Consider the following 8095-nt stretch of genomic DNA (forward strand, 5'->3'; position numbering starts at 1 on the left):
GTACCTTTCTTCTTATTGCTTCAAGGAATGAGGTGGTGGTGAAATTAGCTGGACGAATTAAATTAAAGGGTAGAATGAATAATTGCCCCATGATCCTACGAAGGTCTTTCAGTGATTAAATTCTTGTTTGGGTGGATGCGCTGATCAGCCTCCCGGCATCACTTATTAGTAATTCTCGTCCTATTTGGATTCTGTCAAATAAGATCCTCCTCATATTTATAGATTAACACAATAATAATAATAATAATCGTTGGCGCAACAATCCATAATGGATCAGGGCCTTCAAGTGTGTTAGAGCACTTCATTCAAAACCCTAGCGGCACACTACAGGATTACAGTACCCTGTAGGAGGCAATGTGGTCAGCATTGCGCTCGCCCGAGATTATTACCTTGATTTGACTCAGGTATTCATTCAAAGATGAGTCGACTGGTATCCGACGGCAAATCATGATACAAATTCTACTGTCAGCAGTGAGATTTGAACCGCGACCTTCCGTACGACAGCCTTGCTATCCGCTACACTACAGCTATCCGGACACTAGATTAAGACAATATCCCGGTCAAATCCAAGGTTTTTATTCCAGTATTTGTTAGTTCTACTGTTTGTATGTTTTCTAACATTTTGCCCATAGAGAAGGTCACAATGCTCCTGATCCTTTGGGAATAAAGGCATTCTGTAGCTCCACCTGCGGCGTGTTGTCGAAAGCACAATCAATATTCAAAAACGCACACAAGCTATTTCTTTGATATCTGCTGTACGTATAGCATAGCATATTCGACAACCGATACAGGGCGGTTTCGCTTGATCGTCCTTCCAAAGTCCCTTGAGAGGGGATGGGTAGGGCGAATTCGCCCTGCGTCGGAGGAAGGCAAATAAGTCTTCTACAAAATTCTAAAAAAGTCCCGCCTGATAAGTATTTGGGCATAGACGTAGGGGATTACGGGTTAGTTAGTTTTAATGTAGTTGTACGAAGAATGTCAACAAAATTGGTCTGAAAGATTTAGAATGAAGAGGATGCTCTCGGGATGAGCACGCCTTTTTCCCACCCCCATGCCCTCGGTATGTATACCCAGGTTATATGGATTCTTACTGCCCTCAGAAGGAGACTTAGAATGTATTGTCGGCTTACTTGAAGTATCGCTAGAAAGATACCACCTCCTCCGGGTGGTTTAAAATCGTACTCTAGCCTCCTCTTTTGCTATCCTTCAATTTGCCTTTCTCCCCCCTCTGGCTGTTGTTGCATTATTATCATCGTCGTTATTCTCACCGTCGTCTTCGTTTCCTGCAATTTGGTGAACGTCTTTTAGAATTCGATGTCAATCTGAACATAGCCCAGCAACTCAGAACGATCAACATTCTATTCAGTTACTAATACAGTGTCAAATTTATCCTGCTTTATTCTCATTGCTTTCTTCTAGTCATTGTTATGCCACTCAAATTTCTCCAAACTTTTAATATAAATTTCGTTTGGAATTGAGGGAGCCATGAATAAATTATTATTACACTCAAAATTCAAAAAACACGGATGTCTACGATTCCGCCCAGGCGGCACAACTCATCAAAGCTTTCTCATTTCTGGTACTCCTAGATTAGAATTGAGCATCTGCCTCTGCCCTGGACGAAACTTTAAAGCAATTGTAATTATGGAAGGCGTGACATCTTGAGTATGGACTAAAATCTTTTTGATTCTCCAAAAGTTCCAACACTTTCCTTAAACTACACTTCTGATAATGCAGGCCATGGCGGTCTGTTTGCAATATAATTGGCGGATAGGTAGCATTGAGATTTTCTACTTCTCCGTATCATTGAAGCCTTCAACTTCTTTAACCCACCCATGTTGGCTCCAATCAACAAAGTTAGCCTTTCGTTGCTATGCGTTCGGTCGGAGCATTGATCACCTTTTAGTAATAAAGTGGCATTCGATAAGCACTTGTCAAAAATAATGTTTCTGCTTATGCCTTCAGCAGTCGAATTATAGGATAATTTGAAGAAAGTCCTTTAAGCCAATTATCCATCACTTCTCTTGATCGTTGAACTTTCGCTGTATGTTTTTGAATCAGCTCTGGCTGAACGACGCGGGCTCTGAAAACAGGACAATTCAAACTTTTTGCCAATTCTAGGGCCTCTTCCTCCAATATTGGTCGGCCTATGGGGCCTTTATCAACTGTTTGGTATTTGCATGCTCCGCTTTTTGTTACACTTCCGCTAGAACTAGTATTCTTAAACTTTTTGCCCAATAGGAGATGAAGTATGTACTAAGAAAATTTTAAACCGCAGGTAGGTAGGTAGGTTTTAACAGGTATTGTATGTAGGTATTTTGGATAAAACTACTCTATAGAGACACTATCTTCAAATTTTGTATAAAAAAAGATCGAGGACGGTAGGGAGAAGATCTGGGTCTGAGGTACAAATCATGCACAGAAATTGGGCCCGAGGTGAAAATTGTACGCCACGCTGGTTTCTGAGTATACACTTGCATACGTGAATATGGACTTAAAGGAACTATAATCTATGAAATAATTCACCAAAATCACGAAATATGGTTCCACTTAGAGCTTAAATTTAATATAAAAAATTGACGGGAACGCCGACAGGAATTTCGAGTTAAAGAGGTTCGAATATAACTATTGTTTAACAACATGTAAAAAAGAGACCACTTGCAATGATCCATAATAAATTAAAACACACGTATTAGAACACTTATTTATTTCTCTACTGCTTCCTGAATCACATGTGTTACTTTCTTATCTCAAATACACAAAGACAATCTGTCAAGTTAAGTTTTTGATTTTTCATAGTAGGTTACATCTAAACATGGTTTATGGTGATTAAAACTTAAAATTAGCTAAAAAAAGAATTGAAGAATTAAACTTACTTAGACTTGAAGCACTATTTGCAATTGGCACAGATTTCTTGTGCTCCCAAAAGGCAAGGAGTGAAAAGATTTGGGATTTGAAGGTGGAACTCACTATTAGGCAGGGCCTAAAGGATCTGGCTATTGGGGTTATTTTACAACAAACGCTGGGTCTTCTTTCGGAAAACCTTTCCACAAGATTGAGAGCGTATTCTCTAAAGGGTTCGACATTTGCTCGCGTGCCTTACTGATAGCGAACTTGAAGTGAGGATTGAATTTTAGGAATTCATTAAGTTCGATTCCTGAGTACTTGATCGATTTTGATCTGCTCACTGTGGTGTATCCGACTTTGACCTTTATTGTGGGTGGATCTAAAACCAAAATATCTAGATTTCCTCCGAAAGATGCAGACTTCTGTTTTTGCCTGGTTTATACCTCATTTCCGTTAATATTTGCAGTACACCTTGTTGGGCCGGAAGTCTGAAGGATAGACTAATGTATCATGGTTGAATTGAACTAGATCGACACCGATTTTAGGAGACGGAACGTTTGCTGTGAATATATTGTAAAGAGTTGGGCCAGAAACGGGTCTCCATCAAAAGATAGGAGATTTCATTTTCAACACTCTACGTTCGAAAAAAACTGAAAAACTGATTCAATCATCAAAGGCCCTTTCTAAGTCAAGAGCACAGGTTGCCTTAGGTTTTTTGTTAACGTTTAGGCGAGTACTCTCTGTACCACGAAGGTAGCTTAGAGCGTGGTGGATAGAATATTCAAATCGGAATCTAAACGTATGGTCAGGCATGATGTTATTGAGGTCACAATGCTGGACTAGCCCGATTAACCACCTCTCTCAAATAGTTTGGTCAAATTTGATAGTAGGGAAATGGGTCTGAAATTCTCTGGTTCCTTAGAGGCATCCCTTTCATAGTACCTAGAATTTTTAGGCTCAACCTTAGCCCAACCGTAACGTTCTTGTTGATCGGACATAACGCCATTTGTCGACGCTAGCGTTTTGCGTACTATTTTCCCTACCCCAGCTTCTCCTGAATGAATTCACCTTCCGATCCTGGTAAACCTCCTATCGCTCCGTAAACACGGGAGCAGTTCCCACTTGGCCACATCCTGCTGCGCTTTTATTTAATAGTGACTATGCGGTCCAAGTTCCGCAATGGGAGAATATCTGCGAACGGGAATTACTTACACACTGCCAAATATCGCAGGTGCATTTCTATCGTCATTGTTATCCATGAGTGGGTTTTTTCCACCAACCTACTCGACCTGCGCGTACACACACATACCTTCAGATGCGGTGGAAAGGTGGTATTTGCCCGAGTATGGTGTACCCCATGGCATCTGAGGAATGCACTCTGGTTTGCCACCTACAGATTTGCTACCAAACCCTCCATACTTTAATCGCGGGGCAATGCATCTTCAACCATGAGAGACCGTGAGTGGCGAGTTCCTTGCGTCGGAAGACAAATATTATGGGATAAAAAGCTATATCAAGGTAACCCTAAAAATAAACCTACTGTAAGCATCGAACGTGGTAATTGGTGACTTTTTTCTGCCGTTTGCAGTATTCTGCAACCTTAGTATGTAATGTGTTGCAGAAATGGTTTTCAGGCTAACGTCAAAAGCCTGGCATGCTTCAAAGAATATTTTTTAGTTGGTCACTATTAGGTTGTTGGTATAGGTTCAGATGGAAACTTAATTAGCACTGATCTGGTTCTGAACGCAAGACCTCATAAGAGCCAACCCTTGCATGACCTCACCGCTTGCATATATAACCATGGGATCACTACCATGGATCGGCGAACTAAAATCCGGGAACGAGAAAAATCTCTTCGAAAGGAGCTTAAAAATGTTGAGATCCATAAGCGCAAGTGTCAACAAATATGAGCCAGGAATGTGAATATGGCTCATCATCACGGAAGAAAACAACTTTCAGAAACTCAAGGAGCGAATTATTAATTAGTCGAGATTCTGGAGGATGGAAAATGACGTTTCATGAATCAGTGAGAGGTGCAATTGAGAGCATTATAACTCGACACAAAATAATGGATATTGAATGGCGCGATAAGATGATTAAGGAAGCGATTCGAAAGAATAATACATACCTTGAAAACGATTCCCAGATTGAAAACCTACGATATGAAGAGAAAACATACCTCGAATAAAGACTCCAATCCGAAACGTAAGCAGGGAGTGAAAACGAAGCAGCGAATGGCGAATTCAATTAGGCAAACAAACACCTATAATGACTTACTGGGTTTGCCTTGGTCAGAAGACCATCCCATGTGGTCGAAAACGACCAAGAGAAGAGAGCTATCCCAAAAACCCAAAAAGATGACAAAATTGACCATGAAGGTCCATCCATCCATCAATATTGAAGCTCCATCGAAGTGTTCCGTCAGCACGCACTTACACGCCTCTGTGCTAGCCAGGCTTCACTTCGGCCCCACACGTGTCATTTTCTAAAAACATCGAGGTCCGGACCGGATACTGAAAAATAAACAAAAAAGAAATTCGCGCGAGCCACCAACACGGGAGCTAAACCTGAAATGGAAATAAAAAAAAAATAACAGCTCGACCGCGCGCATGGAGCCGTAAAACTACGGACCCGAGTTGCGCGATCGCAGAAGAAGATCTATGACGGCTGTCTGGTGTGGCGAGGTTTCCTCCCTGCCTCCTCCTCAGGTCATCATATAATAGTTAGAATACTAATCAAACACTATCTATTGATGCGTTCCTTGTTAAGAAGGTTTCGCTTTCTTTTTAAACAGTTCAGAATATATAAACTGTACATTGTCTTTTTCAACAGAGTTATTGCTGTCTACAAATTAAACGTTCACGTCTTCTTTACATTAAAATCCTTCAAACCCGCCACTCGTTTTATAACATCATCATCAACGGCGCAACAACCAGTATCCGGTCTAGGCCTGCCTTAATAATGAACTCCATACATCCCGGTTTTGTGCCGAGGTGCACAAATTCGATATCGCTAAAAGCTGCTTGGTGTCCTGGCCTACGCCATTGTTTCATCTCAGGTAGGGTCTGCCTCGTCTACTTTTTCTACCATAGATATTGCCCTTACAGACTTTTCGTGCTGGATCATTATCATCCATACGGATTAAGTAACCGGCCCACTGTAACCTATTGAGCCGGATTCGTCCATAGATTTCGTCGTTATGTAGGCTACGGAATCGTCCGTCCCCATGCATGAGGCCAAAAATTCTTCGGAGGATTCTTCTCTCGAACGCGGCCAAGGGTTCGCAATTCTTCTTGCTAAGAACCCAAGTCTCCGAAGAATACATGAGGACTAGCAAGATCATTGTCTTGTACAGTAAGAGCTTTGATCCTATGGTGAGACATTTCGAACCGAACAGTTTTTGCTGCTGGTTCGGCGTTGTGTATCTAGTCCGAGGCTCCCTTTGTGGCTTCGTAACAAATTGTTTTCTGGGGGCTGATAACCTTACAAGAAAGTGTCGGGACCTGATGACATTTCACAACTTAGTAAAAGCTTGTTTTCAAATCATGCAAGACTTCGACGCAGGGATGCTCCCTTAGAAAGAAGCGAAGCAACAACGTTTGACTTTGTAACCGAAAGGAAATAAAAGATCCGAAGGTCCCTCATATTGTCTAATATGCCTTGTGGTATGATAGGAGAAATTTTGAAGAAAATAACTGCCAACAGATTGCTTGAGCAGTTTGAATTCAGCAAAGGACACTTAATTCTGATCCGATAAGGAAGAGAGTCGAAAAGGAGAGAGAGCAGCATAATTGCTTACCGGGCCCGCGAAATAATATCTAGCGTGAAGGAGCGATTGAAGTGGTACATGGATGTGGTTTAATATGTAGACGGGTATGGTTTAGTACACAGGTTCTTCTTCTCCTTTTCTTCTTCAGTCTTTGCCCCATTTGGATGCGGTTCGATCGGCTCGTTTTGATTGGGTGTTTCATTTTACTCGGTCTAACCTCTGATCTGGATGGATGGAGTCGAGAGGCTCTCAAATCACTATATAGCGTATTAAGTCATTCTTGTTTCGGTCAGTCTTTTGGCCGTTTTCCATCGACTTCAATGTTCAGACTAATCATGGCAGATAAGTTTTTATCAGAGCGAATAACATGTCCATTTCATCGTTTTGCGCAATTTCATATCGATCTCGGATATTCTCATTTCGGTTGTGGTCATGGCGTATTACGTCATTGATCCGTGGCAATATTTTCTTCCCCATCACTGCAAGGATCCATTCACTGCCTTCAATAGTCAGTCAGCAATTAGGATCATGGAGGGCGATGTCGTTAGACCGTTACTTTCTTTGATTTCATTCCTTTGGTTCCTCGATATCAGTGGCGGCGATTGATAGAATTAGTGCAAATGTCAGCAGTGCTTGTGCAAGAAAAGGGTAAGCAAATTTTTCAGTTGAAATCTGCTCTGCTTCAGATCTGTCTCGCTACCCCGACTGTCCAGTTTATCTTAAAAATCTTTGTAATGAACCAATCGGGTAACAGCGTTCGCTGCTTTTGCTTCTCGATTGGCATTCTTGTAAAGTTGTCAATTGGTGGTGATCCAGAAGATTGCATTGGCTCCTATGTGAATGAGACAATTTCTTGTCTTTTTTCACGAAATCGCTACTGTTTAATTCGCGATGGGCTAGTGCGTTCCTCATATTGCTTTGTCGGTGGCTTGAGTCGCAAGACGGCAGTTAACGGCCGATGTGAAAGTGCGATGGTTTCATAGGGAACGGCCTTTCAGTCAGTGACAGTAGTAAAATGTCGATGTCTTATCAGGATATAGTCGGTTTGCATTTGATTGTTCAAAGTAGAAAGTGTCGGAAGTTGAATCATCCAATATATGCAGAAATGAGGTGTATTTTTTACTGAATATGATGTATTTTAAATCTTTGAACGAAATAGGGGGGTGAAAAAGCGGACGGTTAAATTAATGCCCTATTTTTGAAAACTATCCATCAGAAAAATCTGAAAAATAAATCAGGAAGCTGCTGCTATATGATACCTAAGCACCAAAGCGTGAGGGTATTCAAATCAAGTCCAAGATAGTATATTACTGTCTCTTGGACATTGACTGGAAACAAACCCCTCTTAAGCTGTCCGTGGACTAATCAACTGGAAGGTTTGGTAGAAGCCCTTCTATTATTAAAAAAGTTATAGTAGGCCGACATTTACCTTTTTGTGTAAACTGACTGCAATTGAGTGTACACCAAAGTGGATAGTCC

The sequence above is a fragment of the Hermetia illucens genome, chromosome 3 (genome assembly GCF_905115235.1).
Source record: "Hermetia illucens chromosome 3, iHerIll2.2.curated.20191125, whole genome shotgun sequence".
Classification (NCBI taxonomy): Eukaryota; Metazoa; Arthropoda; class Insecta; order Diptera; family Stratiomyidae; genus Hermetia; species Hermetia illucens.